The 11,217-nt window shown below is 38.2% G+C and overlaps 1 pseudogene; it reads left to right on the top strand.

Moving 5' to 3' along the window:
• The first annotated feature begins 6,809 nt into the window (after positions 1-6,809).
• Positions 6,810-7,258, top strand: LOC109489635 (annotated as a pseudogene).
• Positions 7,259-11,217: the final 3,959 nt, after the last annotated feature.

The following is an 11,217-nucleotide window of genomic DNA, read 5'->3' on the forward strand; positions in this document are numbered from 1 at the left end:
CCCATTTTCATTTGTTTTATGCTTTTTTTGAATTTTTAAAAAATTTTAAGTAGGCTCCACACCCAATGTGGGGCTAGAACTCATGACCTGAGATCAAGAATTGTATGCTCTAGGGGCACCTGGGTGGCGCAGTCATTAAGTGTCTGCCTTTGGCTCAGGGCATGATCCTGGAGTCCTGGGATCGAGCCCCACATCGAGTCCTGGGATCAAGCCCCACATCGGGCTCCTCTGCTGGGAGGCTGCTTCTTCCTCTCCCACTCCCCCTGCTTGTGTTCCCTCTCTCACTGGCTGTCTCTCTCTCTGTCAAATAAATAAATAAAATCTTTAAAAAAAAAGAAAAAAGAATTGTATGCTCTAGTGACTGAACCAGCCAGGCACCCCCGTTTTAAAAAACTTATAAATTTCCCTTTGGTTTTCTTCTTTAACTCATTGATTGTTCAGGAGTGTATTGTTTAGTTCCTAAATGCTTGTCAATTCCCCAAATTTCCTCATTATTGATTTCTAGTTTCATATCACTGGGTTCAGAAAAGATACTTGGTATAATTTTAATGTCCTTAAATATGCTAAGGCTTGTTTTGTGACCTAACATATGATCTAGTCTGGAGAATGTTCCATGTCCACTTGAGAAGAATGTGTATACTGTTGCTGTGGGATGAAATGTTTTATATATGTCTATTCGTCCCATTTGGTCTCAAGTATAGTTCAAGTCGGGGCACCTGAGTGGCTCACTTGGTTAGTGCCTGACTCTTGATTTTGGGTTAGGTTATGACCTCAGGGTCCTGGGATTGAGCCCCAAGTCTGGCTCAGTTCTCAGCATGGAGTGTTCTTGTCCCTCTCCCTCTGCTTATCCCTCTCCCTCTCCCTCTGTGCTCTCTCTCTCTCAAATATCTTAAAAACAAAACAACTCTTTAAAAATAAATAAATAAATAAAGTTCAAGTCCAATGTTTCCTTACTGATTTTCTGTCTAAATGATCTATTGTTGAAAGTGGAATATCAAAGTCACTTACTATTATTGTATTGTTGTCTATTTCTCCCTTCAGATCTGTTAGTATTTACTTAATATATTTAGGTATTCCAACATTAGATGCACACACACACAATTGTTATATTCTTTCAATGAATTGACCCCTTTATCATCATATAATAACCTTTGCCTCTTATTACAGCTTTTAAGTTAAAGTCTATTTTGTCTGATTATAAGTTAAGCTACCACTGCTTTCTTTTTGTTTGCATTTGCATGGAATAACTTTTTCTATCCCTTCACTTTGAACTTATGTGTGTCTCCAAAGTTTAAGGGAGCCTCTTGGAGGCAGCATATAGTAGGGTCTTGTTTTTTAATCAATTCAACCACTCAATGCCTTTAGATTGGAAAATTTAATCCATTTACATTTAAGGTAATTATTGATAGATAAGGACTTACTAATGCCATCTTATTGCTTTCTGGCTATTTTGTAGTTCCATTGTTCCTTTCTTCCTCTCTTGCTGTCTTCCTTTGTGAACTGATGATTTTCCATAGTGATCTGCTTTCATTCTCTTCTCTTTATCTTTTGTGTATCTACTCTAGGCTTTTGATTGATAGTTACCAGGAGGCTTATATAAAACATTCTAGAGGACAGCTTGGCACCAACTTCCATCTAAGAGAATGTTCTAAGCCTAGGAGAATGATTGGGCCATCTTGAAAAAGGGCAGCAGGTTGAATGATTGCTGTTCCTCCAGCAGATCCCATCACGAGAAAATTAGTGGGATTCTTCTGGGATTCTTCAAGATTTCTAGGCCATAAATAAAATAGTAAAACCTACGTTCCCTTTAGTCCCAAATCCTAGTGCTATCCTCACTTCTATATTCCGTGACACTACTTATTTCACTGTTGTTGACTTGGGTTCTGTCTTCTTCAGTATACCCCTCCACCTTGATTCCCAACACCTACTTGCCTTCACTGGGGAAAATCAACAATACACTTCCATTATTATGCCTCAGGGATTTACAGGAGACCCTCCCTATTTTTTCCACACTTTAAATGCAAATTTAAAGGATTTGGCTTTCCCTTGTAATTCAATCCTCATTCAATATGTAGATGACGTCTTTCTTTGTTCCAGAACATTCTACAGATTATTGACAGATAACCAATACATAAGATTCAAAAGAGACATAAAGTTTCCAGAGACAAAATACAATTCTGTCCTTGGGTGCATTATCTAAGACATAACATCTCCCTTAAGGAAAAAACTTTGTCCCCATAACACATTAAGACTTTCCTCAATTATCCTTTACCTGAAATAAAGAGAAAATTTCAAGGTTTTCCAGGATTGGTGGCTATTGTAAGAGGGGCTTTATATCTCTGCTACAGCATCCACTTTACATAGTATGACTAAGGAAACAGTGTCTGAACCCATACCACAGCACTTATCTTCTACAATAGCATCTGATCCTTAAAAATCTCCTTTTCCTCTGCCCCCACCTTGGGGCTCCCAAATTATTCTTGCCATTTGTGCTATTCAAGAGCGGCTGGTTAGTACCAAGATGGACAGTAAGAAGACTATCCTACAAAAAGTTGGGATTGTGTGTTTTGGTAGGTCTGGTGGTTCCCTGAGGGACTAGACTCTATGCTTGCCTTTGTATTGGCACTTGGACTACAGTGGCTACTCATGGACATTTAAAATGTGAATATTCCAGGAATGTTACTCAGCCATAAAAAAAAGAATGAGATATTGCCACTGGCAACAGCATGGATGGGCCTAGAAGGTGTAATGCTAAGTGCAATAAGTCAGAGAAAGACAAACACCATATGATTTCACTCATATGTGGAATTAAAGAAACAAAACAAATGAACAAACAAAGAAAAAAGAGACCAAAAAATCAGACTCTTAACTATAGAGAACAAACTGGTGGTTGCCAGAAGGAAAGTGGATGGAGAGATGGGTAAGACAGGTGAAGAGATCATGAGAACACTTATCTTAATGAGCACTGAGTAATATATAAAATTGCTGAATCATTATATTGTACACCTGAAACTAATATAACACTGTATGTAGTTGTACTTCAATTTAAAAAAATGTGAATGTTCTAAAAGCCACCAAAGCACGCATACACTTTAAAATATTTCAAATGGCAAATCCTGGGGCGCCTGGGTGGCCCAGTCATTAAGCGTCTCCCTTCAGATCAGGTCATGATCCCAGGGTCCTGGGATTAAGCCCTCCATCAGGTTCCCTGCTCAGCAGGGAGTCTGCCTCTGCCTCTCCCCCAGCACAAGCTCTCTCTCTCTTTCTCAAATAAATAAAATCTTTAATAAATACATACATATATACATACATAAAATGGTAAATCTTACGTTTATATTACCACAAAAAATTGTGCTGTTTTCAGTGCTTTCTTAAAGCCATGTCATGATGTGCTTTGATTTTTATTCAACAAGCTCTTTTAATTTTTAGTACACAATAATTTTTTTAAAATTTTTTAAAGATTTTATTTTTAAGTAATCTCTACACCCAATGTGGGGCTCAAACTTACAACCCCAAAATCAAGAGTCATATGCTCTACTGACTGAGCCAGCCATGAGCCACCTCAATAAGTTTTTAAAAAGGTTATATAGCAAAACAATATGGGACGATTATACATTTCATCCGAAAAATTTTCTTTTCTTCAATTTCCCAACATAACTTTTCCCATCTGAGCCATTCCAATTAAATCAAATTCAGCAAGTAATTTCCAAATACCGACTTCATCTACTATTGCATAGCTCTGATCCGTGGTACCACATAAAACAGGTAGCATACATAACAAATATACACACTTCATAAGTAATGGAATAGTGAGAAATCAGGATCACTCAAGTTCTATTTGTACAAATAACCATGATAGGATCATCTATTTGGCAGTCCTTCAAAGAAACCAAATAAAATATGCAGATAAATTGTTAATGTTAAAACATTACACATAAGAACATTTGACACCGGATCCATAAGAAAATTCTGGCAGGACTAGGACCTTAGAAAAATATATGTGGGAATCAGATACCCAGGAAACAATCAGAATCAGTGGGACTACAGTACTTTTCAGGAGCACAAGAAATTTCTGATTTTAAATTGACATTGAACTTTCACGAAGTTGGCTTCTGTCGAGAATATAACAACTCTTCAAGGTGTACTGCCTTTCCACAGAAACATACACTACAACAATGATTCAGAAGAAAGGGAACTAATTAATTTCCATTACTACATATAAACCTTCAGATGAGTCTTAAATGAAGTCCAGAGATTGTAAGAAAAGTAGGAGAAACAAGGAAAATTGGGGACTACAGATGAACCAATCTCTTGGTTTCCAAACTTCAAACCACCTTTTAGGTTTGTTTCCTCCCCGGGCCCTACATTGAAATTGTTTTTCCTACTAAACTGCATTTAGTAAGCCATAATTAATTCATGCCATCTGTATTATTACTATTTTCCAGGTTCACTGCTATTTCAGATTTTAACCAACAATCCATAATTATTAAGGTTTTATAATAATATTATTATGAAATCACATAAATCACTGTCTTGTTTGTGAACAGCTATAAAGTCAAGCAAGCCTGCAGAAACTTTATGTACTGCTCACTGATACCAGTCATTGGAGGTGGCCATCAATCTGTGCTCAAGTCCAAGATTAGTCAACCCACTGGGCATGTTTAGGTATCGTGACCCTCACATGGGGCTCTACTCTCCATGACTGTTGTACCAACTATCCACTCAGAAATTTCTATGATGTCACCAAGAGCCAATCAGGTGTTCTTTCTCTGATACTGATTTCATGTAAGCCAGACAAAAAACAAAGATATTTGACGTTTTGATTAGCTTGTTCAGCCTCTTGATAGGAACATGTACAACACTCATTAAAATTTTGAAGTACTGGAAACAGATGCTTATTCTTTTATTTCTATACACATATAAAAATAAGGGTGTTAAATAAATAAGTTTTTTAGTTACATGGAAAGCACCAAGATTATATGGCAGTACTGGTTTTTAAAGACAGAAAAGAATTGTATTAGACTTAAATTTAAATAAAATACATTCAAAGCAATCACTGTGTTCCTACAGCATTTAGTACATATCATTATTATAGGAATGTCATTATATTTCAATGATTTTCTTATCTTTGTGATCCGAATACATATTGCAGCACCTGGTAGGTTAGATAGTTAATGCATATCTGTTGAACAGAGGGCCTGGAGAATATCAGTCTTTAAACTTGATTTTGTTCCACAAAAGAAGGGAGGTATATTGTTTCCTGAGACAAAATGCATATGTGAAAGACATGAGAATGTCAAGGAAACAAAAGTAAACCTCAGTTCTACATCTAAACGCTTCAACAAACAATGGCACGATAAGCTTCTTCCTTCCCCTTGGGCCCACTACTGCTCAGTAATGGCACAAAGTCCTGCAGTTTAAGCTAGTGATTAGAAAAGAGGCTTTGAAGTCACACAGACCTGGGTCCATAGCCCGGCAATGCTATCTAGTATGTGTTTGGGGGCAAGTCACTTACTGTCATCAAACTTGATTTTTCTCATCCATGAAACAGCATAATACCAACTTCAAAGGGCATCTAAAGGCCAGACCTACCCTAGAATCATTAAGGTCTTAGTGAAGATATTTATGACCAAATAAAATGCAGGGCACTTTTTTCCCCTTTCTTAAATCTAAATGTAGTTGACACACATATAATTGACACACAATGTTGTATTAGTTTCAGATGTACAATAGTGACTCAACAATTTCTCTGTCACACACACACAGTTATAAATGAGGCAGGACAAGTATTATTGTTTCTGTCTTTTGGATGAAAAATGAGAAGGCAAAATATTGTAGTAGAATAAAGCTTAGACTTCAGAGTCAGACCTGGGTTTAAATCCTGGCTCTCTGCAACCTAGAGCAAGTTACCTAAACTATCTGAACCTCAGTTTTCCTAATCTGTAAAATGGGTATAATATTGCCTACCCTCAAACAGCTGTTTGAGGCATAAAATGAGAGGACAGGAGGCATTCAACACATGGTCACACTTATTCTATCAAGTCCCAGTAAAATAAAGGGACTTGTCTTGGTTTATCTTCTTAATAATAACACCTAGTCTAGAATCTAGGATGCCTGACTCCTATCAGATCTTTTGGAAATAGTATTGCTGGGCTTTCATATTTTAAAAATGTGTCTCTGCTGGTTTCCTATGGCAATAAACATTTACTAAATTTTCTTCATTTGTTGAAATTCTTAGAAATATGCCATGTTTACACAATACCAAATCAACCAGTGTAACAGTGACACATTAAATCAATGTATGGCATTGTTCTCATGGCATCAATCTGAACTTTTTGTTATGGAGTTGCTGTTACAGTATCAAATATGATGCCAACAGAACAGAAGTTCCCACATGAAAGATCTGCCCACAAAGAAATTCTGTGTCATTAAAGGAACTATATTAACAGTGTCTCGGGCAGCACAATATCACAAACTAAAAGTAGAATTGAGAATCTGGATACATTTTTAAAAATTTTTTATTATGTTATGTTCGTCACCATACAGTACATCCTTAGTTTTTGATGAAGTGTTCCATGATTCATTGTTTGCATATAACAACACCCAGTGCTCCCTGCAATATATGCCTCCTTAATACCCAACATAAATGCCAAAGTATATTAACCATGCAAATATTCTCTATTAAAGAGAAATAAAACATTAGAAAAATCTAAGGAAACTGTTTTCACTATTATTTGAAGAATAAATTGGTGTATAACACACTTGAAAAGTGGAAGTACGGTGTGCAAAACAGTCTGCTTAAAAACAAAATGAATGCTCTTGTCACCATCTTTCAGGCCACCATAAAGGTGTGCACGAATGTCCTAGCAGATGCTCTCAAGAGCATTAAAAATGCTGAAAAGAGAGGCAAATGCCAGGTTCTTATTAGGTCATTCTCTGAAGTTTTCATCCAGTTTCTGTGATGATGAAGCATGGTTGCATTGGTGAATTTGAAATCATTGATGATCACAGACCTGGGAAAACCACTGTGAACCTTACAGGCAGGCTAAACAAATGTGGAGTGATCAGCCCCAGATTTGATGTACAACTCAAAGATCTAGAAGAATGGTGGAATAATCTGCTCTTGTCCCACCGGTTTGGTTTCATTATACTGACAACTTCAGCTGGCATCAAGGACCATGAAGAAGCAAGATGAAAAGACACAGGAGGGAAAATGCTGGGATTCTTTTCTAGAGATGTAATACATAAATGCAAATAAAATGCCTCAACGGAAAAAAAAAACGAAATGAATGGTAAATGAATAATTTTTTACCTACCCTAAAAAAAAGTCATGGCTTTTGCCAATGAGTTTAAGATTACTCTTTTTTAGATACATACGAAGATTTACCAAATTTTAAAAAAATTAAAGGTTAAAACAAATTTATTTGTAAGAGTTCAATTAAATTATCCACAAATTTCATTAGATAAAATTTTTAAAATTTCATAAAATATCTCAATAATCTTGAGAAATCAACAGCAATAATTACATTTTCCCATCACAAAATTCCCAAATTTATTCATGTGGCTGACTAGTCAAAGTAAAAATCTTCAGAAGAAAATTGAAAATTTGTTGAGATAACACAGGAATTTGGGAAAATCCTATTCATGTCATGGCACCCAAGCCTTCTACTTTACTTACAGATTTAGAATCAGCTAGAACAATTTTGTGATGTGATGAGCACTGGGTGTTATACACAGCTAATGAATCATTGAACATTATATCAAAAACTAATGATGTACTATACATTGACTAACTGAATTTAAATAAAAAATAAATATTTCTAAAGAAATCCTTCAAATGGAGCAAACAACAAAAATCATATACACAAATGATGCTACTCCTCATACTAACTCCTATTAAACATCCTATTCACTTACATGCCTTTCTGGACTGAAATTCAATATCCCAGGGCAAAATCATTTGGTGGTGTCACGGGGGCACATTTTTTATTTGATAAACATTCTGCCAGGTGGTGACGACACATCAAACAAGCAGATGCTCCCTGCTTACAAAGGGCATAAGGTCTAAATGGGAGAAGACCTACATAAAATTGTGCAAATGTTATATATAGTGGGGTCCTAAACTGAAAGAGGATAGAAGAGGCACCGACATGTGTTGGGTTCCCTGGGAAGCAGATTCAGAGACAGAAATTAGCATGCACCAAATTTGTTGGGAATGCTCTCAGAAGCTACACCTGGAGGGGAGTAAATGAAGCTGTATTAGGAAGAGGAAGGAGTTAGTCTGTGATACAGTCACAGCAAAAGCCTCAGCTCATCTCATGAGGAGCACTGGGGATGGAATGGCCCTTAAAAGTTTTTTTTTCAGACTGAGGTAAGAAGTGTGAGTTTATGTATCCCTGCATCAGCCAGTTATTGGATACAGGGTCCTTCTTCCCCCAGCCACTCAGAGAAGATAAACCCTGAACCCCTGGAGAGGAACTCAGCTGAGAACTGCTAGCCACCTATATACTCTCAAGAGCTGAGGTGATGAGTATTTCAGTTTTGTAGGTTTTGGGGAGAAAGGGAATTGGACAATACAACACAGTATCCATTACCGCCCACCCTTTGTTTCACTTAGATTTATGTGTTTCATGCTACTTCTGAAAGCAGATCCTTTAGGAATTTCATGGGCTTTTCCTGAGGGAAGCATCTAAGAGAAAAGTTACCAGAATAAACCACTGCCCCCATGCGGAAGCTGGGCTCCAGGTCCCATCTAATTCTCATTCATCTCCCTCTTATACTAGCCATTCTAGATAAAACTTGCCCTCAACTATCAGCTCTCCAAGTCATTAGATTACCTAATGGGGTGGCCCAAACCATCATCCTTGATCAGCCTGAGACCCCAGTTATAAGGCTTTTCAGGGCTGCTTCACCTGTTCATTCATTGTCAAAACTGGGCAAGTAAATAGCAAGAGAAATGCAAATGGATCACCTGAGTGCCAAACATATTCTCAGCCCCATTGTCTCCTGATGATCAGAGTCAGTGATTCTTGCCATTTTGTGACTCCCTTCTGTGCCTGCTACCATTAATGTTAGATGAGAGGCTTGCTATGTGCCCTGGAGGAAGCACTCCCCTCTGGGAACCAAGACTCCTGAACCAGCAGGATCCAGAGCTCTGGGGACAGGAAGGATAAATCCTGAAAGTAGGTCACTGGGAGTGATGGTGAGAGGCCACTCCAACTTATACCCTTTATTTCCTGGACTCACGCATTCTAACTACTGGGAACATAGCACAAGGTACTGGCTGTTGTGATCCAAATGTTTGTGTTCCTCCAAAATTGATATGTTGAAATCCTAATGCCCAAAGATGATGGTATCAGGTGGGGCCTTTAGGAGGTGCTTAGGTCATGAGGGTGATGCTTCCATGAATGGTATCAGTGCTCTTGTAAAAGAGACTCCAGAGATATCGAAAGCCCCTTCCACCATAACATGTCTAGAAAGCAATGGCTATGAACCAGAATAGAGCTCTCACCAGAATGTGACCATGCTGGTGCCTTGACCTTGGACCTACTAGCATCCAGAACTGTGAGAAATAAAATTCTGTTGTTTATAAGCTGCCTAGTCTGTGGAATAGACTAAGACACCGGTGCTTAATTTAGAGGGCATTCTGTGCCCTTGGAGATGATGCCTTATCCCAGCAGAGGATCACCTCTGAGCTGAGACCTCAGCTGTCTATTTCCTCACTCTCAGACTGGCAGCATGTCACTCATGTGCTATGTGATAGGACTACTAGATCTCATAATTATGTGTCCACTGCTGTACCTCCTTTAGTGCAAAATAAGGCCCTCAGTCTGAGGTTCTTACCTCAAAGGGTGAGGAACAAATGTGAGGGTTCTGCCAATGAGCAGGTAAGTCTATTCCAATTACACATTCAGGGACTCAGGAAATAATCATTCTGGAGTAGGCAGGAGGATATTTCAGACGAAGCGAAAGTATGAAAAATGTATAATGTCCTGAAATAGCTGGTGGTTTAAGGTAATTGCAAGCACGGCAGTAGGGCTGGAGCACAGGATTTTGGGANCGAAGCGAAAGTATGAAAAATGTATGTCCTGAAATAGCTGGTGGTTTAAGGTAATTGCAAGCACGGCAGTAGGGCTGGAGCACAGGATTTTGGGAGTACCAGAAAAGTAAAGTGAGAGGTAGGAAAAGGGCAAGTCATGTAGACCACTGAACGTAATGCTAAAGAATTCTGACATTATTTTAAACACCAAAATACTGTACTGAAATTTACATTTTCCAGTATTTCAAACAGTGAATGTTAGATTGGAGAGGGTAAGACTTGTCAGAAAGACTTGCAAAAGACAGTATGTGGGGTATGAGAGAGTGTATTCAAAAATCACTATAGGTTTTTGGCCTGAGAAACTAGAAATTAACTGAGATGGAGAAAACTGCAGGAGGAGCTTGCTTACAGGAGAAGATTAGCAGTTCAGTTGGACATATTAGATATCTATGTGAAGATGTCAAGAAGACAGTTGGATATATTAATATGGAGTTCGGGGGAGAGCTCCAGGCTGGCAATATAAATCCGGGAAACACTAGCAAATAGATAAAATTTAAAATGAAGGCATTGAAAGAGCTCTCCAATGGAATGAGTATAAATAACAAAAGAGGTCCAAAACTGAGCCTGGCACCTTCCAAAATTTAGAAGATGGTAGGGTGTGGAGGAATCAGGAGAATGAGAAGGAACAACCAGTGACGGATTAGGAAGACATGGCCCTGGAAACTGAGTAAAGCAAATATTTCTGAGAGGAAGGAGGAATCAGCTATGTGAAATGCTGCTAAGCCCAGTGAGCTGAGAAATGAGGACTGGCCATTGGATCAAACAATGCAGAGGTCATTGGTAACCTTCACCAAGAGAACTATTCATGGAGAGGAAGAAGCAAAGGCCTGGATTTTAAGAAGAGGAATTTAAGACAAGCTATATCGACAACTATCTTCAAGAGCGTTGCTTTGAAGCAGGGCAGAGAAATATGGTAGCAACTGGCTAAGGGGAAAGAGTGATCAAGAGGTCAAGACAGCTAATTTTCAGTTTTGGTGATTTTGTTTTGTTTAGTTAGATTTTTGGGGGTGGGGTGGGGGAAGTAACAGCACAGTTATCTTCTGAAGTGAAATACCTGGTAGGAAAAGGCATGATGTGGGAGGGAGTGTATAGGATTGGTGGGGGTAACATCATCATGT

This window comes from Ailuropoda melanoleuca, chromosome X (assembly GCF_002007445.2).
Source record: "Ailuropoda melanoleuca isolate Jingjing chromosome X, ASM200744v2, whole genome shotgun sequence".
NCBI classification, from domain to species: Eukaryota; Metazoa; Chordata; class Mammalia; order Carnivora; family Ursidae; genus Ailuropoda; species Ailuropoda melanoleuca.